The sequence below is a fragment of the Phyllobates terribilis genome, unplaced genomic scaffold (genome assembly GCF_046119375.1).
Source record: "Phyllobates terribilis strain yellow unplaced genomic scaffold, ASM4611937v1 Scaffold_12__6_contigs__length_324123572, whole genome shotgun sequence".
In the NCBI taxonomy this organism is placed as follows: domain Eukaryota; kingdom Metazoa; phylum Chordata; class Amphibia; order Anura; family Dendrobatidae; genus Phyllobates; species Phyllobates terribilis.
The window spans coordinates 8,728,289-8,741,748 of NW_027362772.1; the positions used below are offsets into that span (position 1 = coordinate 8,728,289).

The 13,460-nt window shown below is 50.0% G+C and overlaps 1 protein-coding gene across 1 annotated transcript in view; it reads left to right on the forward strand.

The window, feature by feature from the left end:
* Window positions 1-9,149: 9,149 nt before the first annotated feature.
* Window positions 9,150-13,460, forward strand: part of LOC141171872 (uncharacterized) — a 400,751-nt gene continuing 396,440 nt past the window's right edge. Inside the window, exon 1 of the mRNA XM_073655503.1 lies at window positions 9,150-9,231. The gene's annotated coding sequence lies outside the window, so the exon portion shown is untranslated. The remainder of the gene's footprint in view (window positions 9,232-13,460) is intronic.

Genomic DNA, 13,460 nt, shown 5'->3' on the forward strand with positions numbered 1-13,460 from the left:
CATAGATTCTGCCGCCTCCAATAATATATACCTGACAGGAGCCCATACATTCTCCTGCCTCCAATAATATATACCTGACAGGAGCCCATACATTCTGCTGCCTCCAATAATATATACCTGACAGGAGCCCATACATTCTGCTGCCTCCAATAATGTATACCTGACAGAAGCCCATACATTCTCCTACCTCCAATAATATATACCTGACAAGAGACCATACATTCTGCTGCCTCCAATAATATATACTTGACATGAGCCCATACATTCTGCTGCCTCCAATAATATATACCTGACAAGAGACCATACATTCTCCTGCCTCCAATAATATATACCTGACAGGAGCCCATACATTCTGCTGCCTCCAATAATATATACCTGACAGGAGCCCATACATTCTGCTGCCTCCAATAATATATACCTGACAGGACCCCATACATTCTGCTGCCTCCAATAATATATACCTGACAAGAGACCATACATTCTCCTGCCTCCAATAATATATACCTGACAGGAGCCCATACATTCTGCTGCCTCCAATAATATATACCTGACAGGAGCCCATCCATTCTCCTGCCTCCTATAATATATACCTGACAGGAGCCCATACATTCTGCTGCCTCCAATAATATATACCTGACAGGAGCCTATCCATTCTCCTGCCTCCAATAATATATACCTGACAGGAGCCCATACATTCTGCTGCCTCCAATAATATATACCTGACAGGAGCCCATACATTCTGCTGCCTCCAATAATATATACCTGACAGGAGCCCATACATTCTGCTGCCTCCAATAATATATACCTGACAAGAGACCATACATTCTGCTGCCTCCAATAATATATACCTGACAGGAGACCATACATTCTGCTACCTCCAATAATATATACCCGACAGGACCCCATACATTCTCCTGCCTCCAATAATATATACCTGACAGGAGCCCATATGTAACGGGTCTGGGAGGCGGATCCTCTGAGCAACTATACAAGGGGGCGGTCCTTGTAAGGAAGCGGGTGGCGACCAGGGAAGACGGGCAGGCGGTCACGGCAAGTGACCGGGACAGTCTCTGGGTTGAACGGGCAGGGGGTCACAGCAAGTGACCGGGGCAGTCTCTGGTTGAACGGGCAGGAGGTCACGGCAAGTGACCGGGACAGTCTCTGGGTAAAGGGTAGGTACGACCTGTGACGGTTGAGCCTCCAGGTAGGCTAGCAGGCAGATGGCAGCTGTGTGCTCCCAGGTGAGCAGGCGAGAGTCTCTGGATAAGCAGGTGGTCACAGCATGTGGAGGTGCCTTATATATGGTGAAGTCCTCCGGCCATTGGCCGGGGACTCCTTAGGACGGCGCGCGCGGCCCCTTTAAGAGGGGGGGAGTGCGCGCGCGCGCGCGCCCTAAGCACCGTGGCTGGAAAGGAGCGCGCGCTGCCAGCAGAGCGGGAGGAGGACGCCGGGCTCGGAGCAGAGAGGTGAGGGGAACAGCGTCCCTGCCTAGCGGAGGGCAGGGACGCCGGCGCTACAGTACCCCCCCCTTTAGGCCCCCCCTTTTTTAGGCTAGACAGAAATTTAGCAAGGATGAGAGGGGCATGGATGTTCTCCCGGGGCTCCCACGTTCTCTCTTCAGGACCAAACCCCTTCCAATCTACTAGAAAAAAGGTCTTCCCTCTTACCCTTTTGGTGGCCAGAATGTTCTCTACCTCAAACTCGTTTTCAGCGGAAACCGGAGCAGGAGGCGTAACTGTAGACTTGGAAAAAGAGTTAAGTACCACATGTTTGAGGAGAGATACATGGAAGGAGTTAGGGATCCGCAAGTTGGCCGGGAGTTTCAATTTATAGGCCACCGGGTTGATCTGACTGATGACCTCCAGAGGACCGATGAACCGAGGCCCTAACTTATAAGAAGGAATCTTGAGCCGGACATACTTGGACGAGAGCCAGACCTTATCCCCTGGATGGAATTGAGGAGGATCCAGACGTTTCTTGTCAGCATGTCTTTTCATACGCTCGGACGACTGAAGGAGTGCGGACCGGGTACTCTCCCACATGGAGGAAAATTTGTTAACAAGAAATTCCGCAGCCGGATTATCCACCGAGGTCGAGACGGGAAATGGGATCCGAGGATGCTGACCGAAGACTACAAAAAACGGGGATTTGGAGGAAGATTCGCTCTCGTGATTGTTGTAAGAGAATTCGGCCCATGGCAGGAGATCCACCCAGTCAGAATGGTGCGCATTAACGAAGTGCCGGAGGTAACTGGTCAGGATCTGATTGATCCGCTCCACTTGACCATTGGACTTTGGGTGGTAAGCGGAGGAGAAGTCCAGGGTGACGTCTAGCAATTTACAAGTGGCTCTCCAGAAACGTGAGGTGAACTGTACCCCACGATCCGACACGATGTGGAGGGGCAGGCCATGAAGACGGAAGATGTGGCAGATAAAGTCTTTAGCCAGCTCGGGTGCAGACGGGAGGCCTGGCAGGGGAATGAAGTGAGCCATCTTGGAAAAGCGGTCAGCGACCACCCAAATGACCGTACAACCGGCAGAGACGAGAAGATCAGTTATGAAGTCCATAGCTATATGCTGCCAGGGGGCAGCAGGTACCGGGAGCGGAAGGAGGCGACCGGCTGGCAGGTGTCTCGGAACTTTGTTGCGGGCGCAGGACACACAGGCAGAAACAAAGTCTATTACGTCCTTGTGCAGGGTAGGCCACCAGTAGTGCCGGGTAATAAGCTGGAGGGTCTTTTTTTGACCGGCGTGGCCAGCTAGTTTAGACGAATGAACCCAGTGTAGGATCTTCTCCCGATCAGGTACCGATACGAACGTCTTACCGGGAGGGAGACGATTTAGACTCACGGGAGCCACCTGCATTACTCTGGCGGGATCGATGATATGTTTAGGTTCTTCCTCGAGATCAGACACCAGAAAGGATCGGGACAAGGCGTCCGCTTTGATGTTTTTGTCAGCCGGGCGAAAATGAAGAATAAAATCAAAGCGAGCAAAAAACAAGGACCACCGGGCTTGGCGCGGGTTAAGTCTCTGGGCATGCTGGAGGTAAGCCAAGTTCTTGTGGTCAGTGTAAATTATTACCGGATGAAGAGCCCCCTCGAGTAGGTAACGCCACTCCTCCAATGCCAGCTTGATGGCCAATAACTCTCGGTCTCCTATGGAATAGTTGCGCTCAGAAGAGGAGAAGAGTTTGGAGAAGAAGCCACAAGTTACCATTCTCCCGGAAGACGATTTTTGGGTAAGTACCGCTCCGGCTCCAGAGGAGGAGGCGTCAACTTCCAGGAAGAACTGCTTGTTGCCGTCCGGGCGATGCAGCACCGGGGTGGAAGAGAAGGCCTGCTTTAAGGAAAGAAAGGCCTCCTCTGCTTCGGGCGGCCACTCTTTGGGATTAGTACCCTTACGGGTGAGCGCGGAGATTGGGGCAGTCCGGGAAGAGAAGTGCAGTATGAAGAGGCGGTAGTAGTTGGCGAAGCCCAGGAACCGCTGAATAGCCTTCAACCCCTCCGGTCGAGGCCATTTCTCGATGGCAGACAGTTTCTCTGGATCCATTCGTAGGCCGGTCTGAGAAATAATGTAGCCCAAAAACGGAAGCGAGGTCTGCTCAAACAGGCACTTCTCATATTTAGCGAAGAGGTGATTCTGCCTGAGCCTGAGCAGGACCTGACGAACATCCCTCCGGTGAGTCTGGAGATCCGGAGAGAAGACCAAGATGTCGTCCAGGTACACCACTACGCAGGAGTAGAGAAGGTCCCGGAAGATGTCATTGACCAACTCTTGAAAGATGGCAGGAGCGTTACAGAGACCAAAGGGCATTACCAGATATTCATAGTGGCCGTCCCGGGTGTTGAATGCAGTCTTCCATTCATCCCCCTGACGGATACGGACCAGGTTGTACGCCTCACGGAGGTCCAGTTTGGTGAAGATTCTAGCCCCCCTCAGACGATCAAATAATTCCGGAATGAGCGGAAGGGGATACTTATTCTTCACCGTGATCTGGTTAAGGCCTCTATAGTCTATACAGGGACGGAGAGAGCCGTCCTTCTTTTTAACGAAAAAGAAGCCTGCTCCCGCCGGGGAGGTAGATTTCCGGATGAATCCCCTGGCCAGATTCTCCTCAATATATTCAGACATCGACCGGGTCTCAGCAGCGGACAATGGGTAAATACGCCCACGGGGAGGCGTAGTACCGGGTAACAGGTCGATAGGACAGTCGTATGGTCTATGAGGGGGTAATGTCTCTGCCTCCTTTTTATTAAAGACATCAGCAAATGACCAATAAGGAATCGGAAGTCCAGGTAGATTAGTTGGGGTAGGAGAAGGACGGACGGGATGAACAGGAACCAAACAAGTCTTATGGCAGTCCTGTCCCCAGCGAAGGACTTATCCGGTCTGCCAGTCAAGCACGGGTGCATGTTTCTGGAGCCAAGGTAGACCTAGTAAGAGGGTGTGAGAGAGTCCAGGCAGAACATGAAAAGAGATGCTCTCAGAATGCAGCATTCCCACCTGCAGAGTAATGGATTCGGTGATGAGTTGGATGGGACGTGGTAAGAGGCCCCCATCCACAGCAGCGACAGATAAGGGTACAGCCAGAGGTTTGGTGGGAATGCGGTATTTTTCTACCAGGGACTGTGAAATAAGATTCCCGGCTGCTCCAGAGTCAAGTTGGGCTAGTTCGAAATAACGGTTTTCCCTGCAGATAATTGAGACTGACAGCAGCAGAAATGGAGAGGATTTATTCTTGTCTAGGTCGACCTCTCTGAGCGAACCTAGACACAGGCGTTTCCCGACCTCTCCGGGCAGGTACGGATCCGGTGCTCCTTACTGCCACAGTAGAAGCAGCTCCCCTCGGCACGGCGTAAGTCCTGACGGGTTTTGACCATCTTGGTCTGGTCGACCTGCATAGGCTCAGGAGAGTGTACCTGGGGAGAAACGGAGGGAGTGACGGGTTTCTGGAAGGTAGGAGCTAGACGTGGAAACCTCCTCTCACGGGTGACCTCTTTGGCACGCTCCTGGAACCGTAGGTCAATCCGGGTGGCAAGAGTTATTAAGTCATCGAGAGTGGTAGGAATGTCCCGACCGGCAAGTTCATCTTTAATACGGCCGGACAGACCCTCCCAGAAGACAGATACCAGAGCGTCGTTATCCCAGGCCAGCTCCGAGGCAAGGGTACGGAACCGTATGGCATATTGGCCCACGGTGAGACTTCCCTGACGGAGGCGTAGCAGAGACGATGCGGATGAGGTCTTCCGTCCGGGTTCGTCGAACACTTTCCGGAAATCCGTGAGAAAGGCAGGCAAGTCGGACACCAGGGGGTCTCCTCTCTCCCATAGAGGATTTAGCCAGGCCAGAGCCTCCCCTGTGAGATGGGACATGATGAAGGCTACTTTGGCCCGGTCGGAGTTAAACTGGTGGGACAGGAGTTCAAAGTGCAGGGTGCACTGGTTTATGAAGCCCCGAGCTTGAGCGGAGTCGCCTCCGAAGCGAGGAGGTGCAGAAAGCCGGGGTCCGGGGTAGGATACCACGGTATTGGTGGGCAGTGGAGCTGCCGGGTTGCGAGTCATGACACTGGCGGTGGTTGCTGGGAGCAGTCAGAGCGTCCAGGCGAGAATTGACATTCTGCAGGTGACTCAGGATGGACTCCTGTTGGGACCTCTGACAGGACAGTTCATGACAAAGGTCAGAGAGCGAGGGAGCTTGGGTACCACCGGGTTCCATGGCCCGAGCAAACTGTAACGGGTCTGGGAGGCGGAACCTCTGAGCAACTATACAAGGGGGCGGTCCTTGTAAGGAAGCGGGTGGCGACCAGGGAAGACGGGCAGGCGGTAACAGCAGGTGACCGGGGCAGTCTCTGATAAACGGGCAGGAGGTCATGGCAAGTGACCGGGACAGTCTCTGGGTGAACGGGCAGGGGGTCACAGCAAGTGACCGGGGCAGTCTCTGGTTGAACGGGCAGGAGGTCACGGCAAGTGACCGGGACAGTCTCTGGGTAAAGGGTAGGTACGACCTGTGACGGTTGAGCCTCCAGGTAGGCTAGCAGGCAGATGGCAGCTGTGTGCTCCCAGGTGAGCAGGCGAGAGTCTCTGGATAAGCAGGTGGTCACAGCATGTGACGGCGGAGCCTCCAGGTAGGCTAACAGGCAGGTAGCAGATGAGCGCTTCCAGGTGAGCGGGCAAGAGTCTCTGGAGAGGCAGATGGTCACAGCACGTGATGGCGGGGCCTCCAGGTAGGCTAGCAGGCAGGTAGCAGATGAGCGCTCCCAGGTGAGCGGGCAAGAGTCTCTGGAGAGGCAGGTGGTCACAGCACGTGACGGCGGAGCCTCCAGGTAGGCTAGCAGGCAGGTAACAGATGTGCGCTCCCAGGTGAGCGGGCAAGCTGGTCCATAGACAGACTGACAGGTGACGGAAGGCAGACCGTCGGACCTCAGGCTAGCAAGCAGGTAAGCGGATTATCAGGCAGACAGAAAACTGGCAGGTAACTGGCAACGGGACCTGAGGGCTGAAGCAGAGTAGTGAATAGTGCAACAACATTGCTCGGGCACCTCCATTTTGGAGGAGGTGCCTTATATATGGTGAAGTCCTCCGGCCATTGGCCGGGGACTCCTTAGGACGGCGCGCGCGGCCCCTTTAAGAGGGAGGGAGCGCGCGCGCCCTAAGCACCGTCGCCGGGAAGGAGCGCGCGCTGCCAGCAGAGCGGGAGGAGGACGCCGGGCTCGGAGCAGAGAGGTGAGGGGAACAGCGTCCCTGCCTAGCAGAGGGCAGGGACGCCGGCGCTACACCATACATTCTGCTGCCTCCAATAATATATACCTGACAGGAGCCCATACATTCTGCTGCCTCCAATAATATATATCTGACAAGAGACCATACATTCTGCTGCCTCCAATAATATATACCTGACAGGAGACCATACATTCTGCTACCTCCAATAATATATACCCGACAGGACCCCATACATTCTCCTGCCTCCAATAATATATACCTGACAGGAGCCCATACATTCTGCTGCCTCCAATAATATATACCTGACAGGAGCCCATACATTCTCCTACCTCCAATAAAATATACCTGACAAGAGACCATACATTCTGCTGCCTCCAATAATATATACCTGACAGGAGCCCATACATTCTGCTGCCTCCAATAATATATACCCGACAGGAGCCCATACATTCTGCTGCCTCCAATAATATATACCTGACAGGAGCCCATACATTCTGCTGCCTCCAATAATATATACCCGACAGGAGCCCATACATTCTGCTGCCTCCAATAATATACACCTGACAGGAGCCCATACATTTTCCTGCCTCCAATAATATATACCTGACAGGAGCCCATACATTCTGCTGCCTCCAATAATATATACCCGACAGGAGCCCATACATTCTGCTGCCTCCAATAATATATACCTGACAGGAGCCCATACATTCTCCTGCCTCCAATTATATATACCTGACAGGAGCCCATAGATTCTGCTGCCTCCAATAATATATACCTGACAGGAGCCCATACATTCTCCTGCTTTCAATAATATATATCTGACAGGAGCCCATAGATTCTGCTGCCTCCAATAATATATACCTGACAGGGGCCCATACATTCTGCTAACTCCAATAATATATACCTGACAGGAGCCCATACATTCTCCTGCCTCCAATAATATATACCTGACAGGAGCCCATACATTCTGCCTCCAATAATATATACCTGACAGGAGCCCATACATTCTGCTATCTTCTAGAATGTATGGGCTCCTCTCTGGCTAATGTTTTGGTTACTTTTGAATGTTGGTTGTGCTTTCACACTCGTGGTAGCATGAGACAAACTCTACAACCCACAGAAGTTGCTCAGGTAATGCAGCTCATCCAGGATGGCACATCAATGCGAGCTGTGGCAAGAAGGTTTGCTGTGTCTGTCAGCGTAGTGTCCAGAGGCTGGAGGCGCTACCAGGAGACGTGGAGGAGGCCGTAGAAAGGCAACAACCCAGCAGCAGGACCGCTACCTCCGCCTTTGTGCAAGAGGAACAAGAGAAGCACTCCCAGAGCCCTGCAAAATGACCTCCAGAAGGCCACAAATGTTCATGTGTCTGCACAAACGGTTAGAAAACTACTCCATGAGGGTGGTATGGGGGCCCGATGTCCACAGAAGGGGGTTGTGCTCACAGCCCAACACCGTGCAGGACGTTTGGCATTTGCCACAGAACACCAGGATTGGCAAAGTCGCCACTGGCGCCCTGAGCTCTTCACAGATGAAAGCAGGTTCACACTGAGCACATGTGACAGACGTAACAGAGTCTGGAGATGCCGTGGAGAGTGATCTGCTGCCTGCAACATCCTTCAGCATGACCGGTTTGGCAGTGGGTCAGTAATGGTGTGGGATGGCATTTCTTTGGAGGGCCGCACAGCCCTCCATGTGCTCGCCAGAGGTAGCCTGACTGCCATTAGGTACCGAGATGAGATCCTCAGACCCCTTGTGAGACCATATGCTGGTGCGGTTGGCCCTGGGTTCCTCCTAATGCAGGACAATGCCAGACCTCCTGTGGCTGGAGTGTGTTAGCAGTTCCTGCAAGATGAAGGCATTGAAGCTATGGACTGGCCCGCCCGTTCCCCAGACCTAAATCCGATTGAGCACATCTGGAACATCATGTCTCGCTCCATCCACCAACGTCACGTTGCACCACAGACTGTCCAGGAGTTGGCGGATGCTTTAGTCCAGGTCTGGGAGGAGATCCCACAGGAGACCATCCGCAACCTCATCAGGAGCATGCCCAGGCGTTGTAGGGAGGTCATACAGGCACGTGGAGGCCACACACAATACTGAGCCTCATTTTGACTTGTTTTTAGGACATTACATCAAAGTTGGATCAGCCTGTAGTGTGTTTTTCCAATTTAATTTTGGGGGTGACTCCAAATCCAGGCCTCCATTGGTTAATAAATTTGATTTCCATTGATGATTTTTGTGTGATTTTGTTGTCAGCACAACTTTGTACAGAACAAAGTATTCAATGAAAATATTTCATTCATTCAGATCTCGGATGGGTTATTTCAGGGGTCCCTTTATTTTTTTGAGCAGTGTATATACCTGACAGGAGCCCATACATTCTAGGCTCAACCGTGCATCCACTGAGGCCCCTGATCATGTGACCCCTGACTCCTCCCCTCCTGTGACCTCATCACAGGTCCTGTGCGCACACAACAGCCATATACGTGGTGGCGGCTCTGCAGGTGGAGGTATGTGGAGACCCCATTACTGGGCGCAGTGGGCATTAACCCCTTCAGCACGGAGGCTCTTTTGGGGGTCTCTGTGTGGTGTGAACAGTGAGGTAACAGCTGTGGACAGAATGCGGCTTCGCTGGTTCCCGTCCACATTAGATCCCTTCAGACGACTGCAGGATGAAGGACAGAAGCCCAGAGACGTCCTCACACAATGGCCGTTCCTTCTCTCCTAGTTCCCGCACAGTGATGTAGATACTGGTGATAATCGCCCCCATATTCTCTGTATTCCTCCGGTGCGATGGATTTACCCTCAGGTTCAGCAATGCTCCTCCGCCATCTCTCCTCCACCTCAGCTATTTACCCTTTCACTGCCACAAAACTGAACGTTCTTCCAGTCCCCATTGTGTTCTCTTAGGAAATGTGTGGAATCGTTGGAGGGGTTAATGGCCACGGGATTAGTGGGGTCTCCTATCTGCTCATTAATTCTCTGCCTTATGACATATCTGACATTACATCCCAGACACTGAATACCATATGCTACAAATTCACTGCTGCAGGCGTTCCATTGTTTAACCCCTTAGCGACCTTGGGATTTTCCGTTTTTTGGATTTTCGTTTTTTGCTCCCCTTGTTCCCAGAGCCATAGCGTTTTTATTTTTTGGACAATATGGCCATGTGAGAGCTTATTTTTTGCAGGACAAGTTGTACTTTTAAACACCATTACTAGTTTTACCATATCATGTACGGGAAAAAAATTCCAAGTGCGGTGAAATTACAAAAAAAAATGCAATTCCACAGTGTTTTTTTTACCACGTTCACTTAATGCTAAAACTGACCTGCCATCATTATTCTCCAGGTCATTACGAGTTCGTAGACACTAAACATGTATAGGTTCTTTTTTTATTTAAGTGGTGAAAAAAAAATCCAAAGTTTGCTAAAAAAAAAAAAAATTAAAAAAATGGCGCCATTTTCCGAGACCCGTAGCGTCTCGATTTTTCGGGATCTGGGGCCGAGTGAGGGCTTATTTTTTGCGCGCCGGGCTGACATTTTTATTGATACCATTTTGGGGTAATACAATGTTTTGATCGCCCGTTATTGCATTTTATTGCAATGTTGTGGCGACCAAAACAACATAATTCTGGCGTTTGGAATTTTTTTCTCGTTGCGCCGTTTACCGATCAGAGTAATTATTTTTTTATATTGATAGATCGGGCGATTCTGAACGCGGCGATACCAAATATGTGTATGTGGAGTAAAAGGGGGGTGATTTAAACTTTTTATATTTTTTTAATATTTTTAAAAATATTTTTTTAAACTTTTTGCATGCTTCAATAGTCTCCATAGGAGACTAGAAGCAGCAACTGTCTGATCTCCTCTGCTACATAGAGGTGATGAGCAGATGACCTCTATGTAGCAGAAATGCTCCTGTACTATGAGCGCCGACCACTAGGTGGCGCTCATAGTAATCTTTACATGACAACCACTGGAGTCTGCTGCAGACCCAGGGTTGTCATGCCCACCCATCGGTGACCCGCGATCACTTGAGGGGATCACCGATGGGCGGGGCTAATGCCGCACTTCCGGCGCGGCGATCTTAAATGCCGCTGTCAGAGATTGACAGCGGCATTTAACATGTTAACAGCCGCGGGTGGATCGCTATTCCACCCACGGCTTTTACTGGCACATGTCAGCTGACATGTGCCCGGTTCAGTGCGGGCTCAGCGCCGGAGCGCACACTGAACAGGGGGTGACAGCCTGGTGAGTACTAATACGCCCTGGGCCATTAAGGGGTTAATGAAATGTTTTTATTTAATGTGATTAAACCTATTTCTTGTGTTCGGCATATTTACATGGTGGACATTCATCAATGCCGCATTGGTGAAAACCCAGAGGTGTAAGGCAGGTTCTCGTTATCGGCTTCTCTTGGGATTAAACAGGAGACAGGAGATGTGAAAGGGTCGGGGCCGAGAACAAACAACCATCTCGTAAAATCCGATTTAATTGGCTATCAATATATAACATGGGAAGGTATTTGTTAATAACTCCTTTAATCTGGCTATATTCTTTGCTGTACGGCTTTATCTAAGGTTACTTACTTCTCTGAATGTTTGATTAGTAAATCATAACGTAATTTTTTATCTACTACTTTAGTGGCTCTATTCATTGCCCATCTATTATAACTGCGTTTTTGGAGTCTGTTGTAAATGATGTTTTTCCTTATTATATTGCTCTTGTTCTGAGCAATTTCTTTTTGCACAGATCATTTCACCCACAGGAATCCCCAATTGTGTCTGGGGTAACAGGAATCAGCTCTTAGGCTGTGTGCCCACTATGCGTTTTTTTAAGCGTTCCACGGCGGAAACGCTTAAAAAAATGTTTGGTAGAAGGTCTGCCATGTTCCCCAATGATAATCTGCATGTGCTGTGCACATGCTGCGGAAATTTCCGCTGCGAATTATCATTGCGGAAAAATCCGCAGCACTACCAATTATTTTGCGGAATCGTGGCGTTTTTGCCGCCATTGACTTGCATTGGACCGCGTGACATCTGCATGACTACACGCGGATGGTACCCGGGTCTGGAGAAGAGGAGACTCTCCTCCAGACCCGGGTACCATAGTACCTGTAGTTAAAAAATAATTAAAATTAAAAAAAACCTTATACTCCCTTTCGGCGCCCCCTGGTCTCCTCTGAGCGGCGCTGCTATCTCCTTGGCTTTCGGTGGTGGTCTGCAAGGACCTTCCGTGATGTCATTTAGTCATGTGACGTTCACGCAACCACTGACGTCATGGAAGGTCTTTTTTAGAGCACCAGGAGCCACCGAAGATACCGGACGCATCACTGAGGAGACCGGGGGCCATCGGAAGGTGAGTATAATGGGTTTTTTTTTGTTTTTTTTACTATTGATGCTGCATTTGCAGCATCGTAACTTGGTCACACTATATATGCTGTTTGCATGGATTTATATTGTGTGACCAAGTTGTCAAGCACTTTTCCAAGTGATGCTAAAATCGCTTTGAAAAGCGCTTGATCACGCGCATGCGAAATCGCATGTGAAAAACGCTTCACAAACGCTTCTACCTGACAAAAAAAAATGCATGTAAAATCCACATGCGTTTTTTCTGCCAGGGAGATGCAGAAACGCTCAGGAAAAATCAGCAGCATTTCTGCATCGTGGGCACAAAGCCTTAGAATGGTGTTTACATCCACAACAAGCCATTGACCTTATAATTTTGCTAGCTTTAAGTATATATTTGTTAGTCCAGATTTTAATGCATATATTTAATAAAGGTTTAAAACTTTACTTCAGAGAGGTTTCTCACAGTACTGCCCCCTACACACATTATGGTACTACCCCACAGCTGATTATAGTATTTATTAATGCCCATAAATTGAGAAAGCTCAGTGTGACTCGGCACCAGGCACCTTGTCCTTCCCCATCATCACAATTTCAGCGATATCAACATTTCCATGATGGTGATACCATTGAATAGAATAGTGAATCGGGGAGATTAAAGCTCCACAATCCACCATTCAGCCTTCGCCTGTGAGTCTGAGACTCCGCACAATGGCGTCACTACGTCCCACCTGTAGTACGGAGCCTCAGTATTCACACTACACAGACCGGAGCAGCGCTCGTCAGGAACAGGGTTGGTTGAGTTGTGTGTGTGTGTGTTTTTATTGTTAACTATCAGGAATTGTGGGGGCATCATATTATCATATTAAGTGAAGGGCTGTGGGGGCCATCATACAGTGTTGGGTCTGTGGGGGCCATCATACTGTGTGGGATCCCTCGTTCTGAGCTATATGAGTACACAGGAATGTAAAAGTCACTCGTCAGAATCACTCATCAAAATCAGTTCTCAGACAGGGTATTTAGCCTCAAACTGACATCATTCTGATGTTTGATTTTGATATCTGATCATGTCCTAAAATGGACACTGTACATTAGAACAATTTCCTGGTGATGAGTCAGATAGGGATAAGTAAGTGAGAAATACAGACCTTTGTTCTATCTGGTTGCAGACTTGAATTGATAGGGTGTTGTGTGACAGGAGGGAGACATCAGATTGAATGTTCTGAAGGAAAGCTATAATGGCAGTGTGAATCCAGATACCAGGCAGGGAGCATAGCGGAGTCATAGAGCAGGGAGAAGTCCTTAGCTCAGGCCAGGAGGTCTACTTAAACAGTATAGAACTTCACCCTGGGGGGAGGGGGCATAAGACCAGGAGGCCTAATTAAAGAGA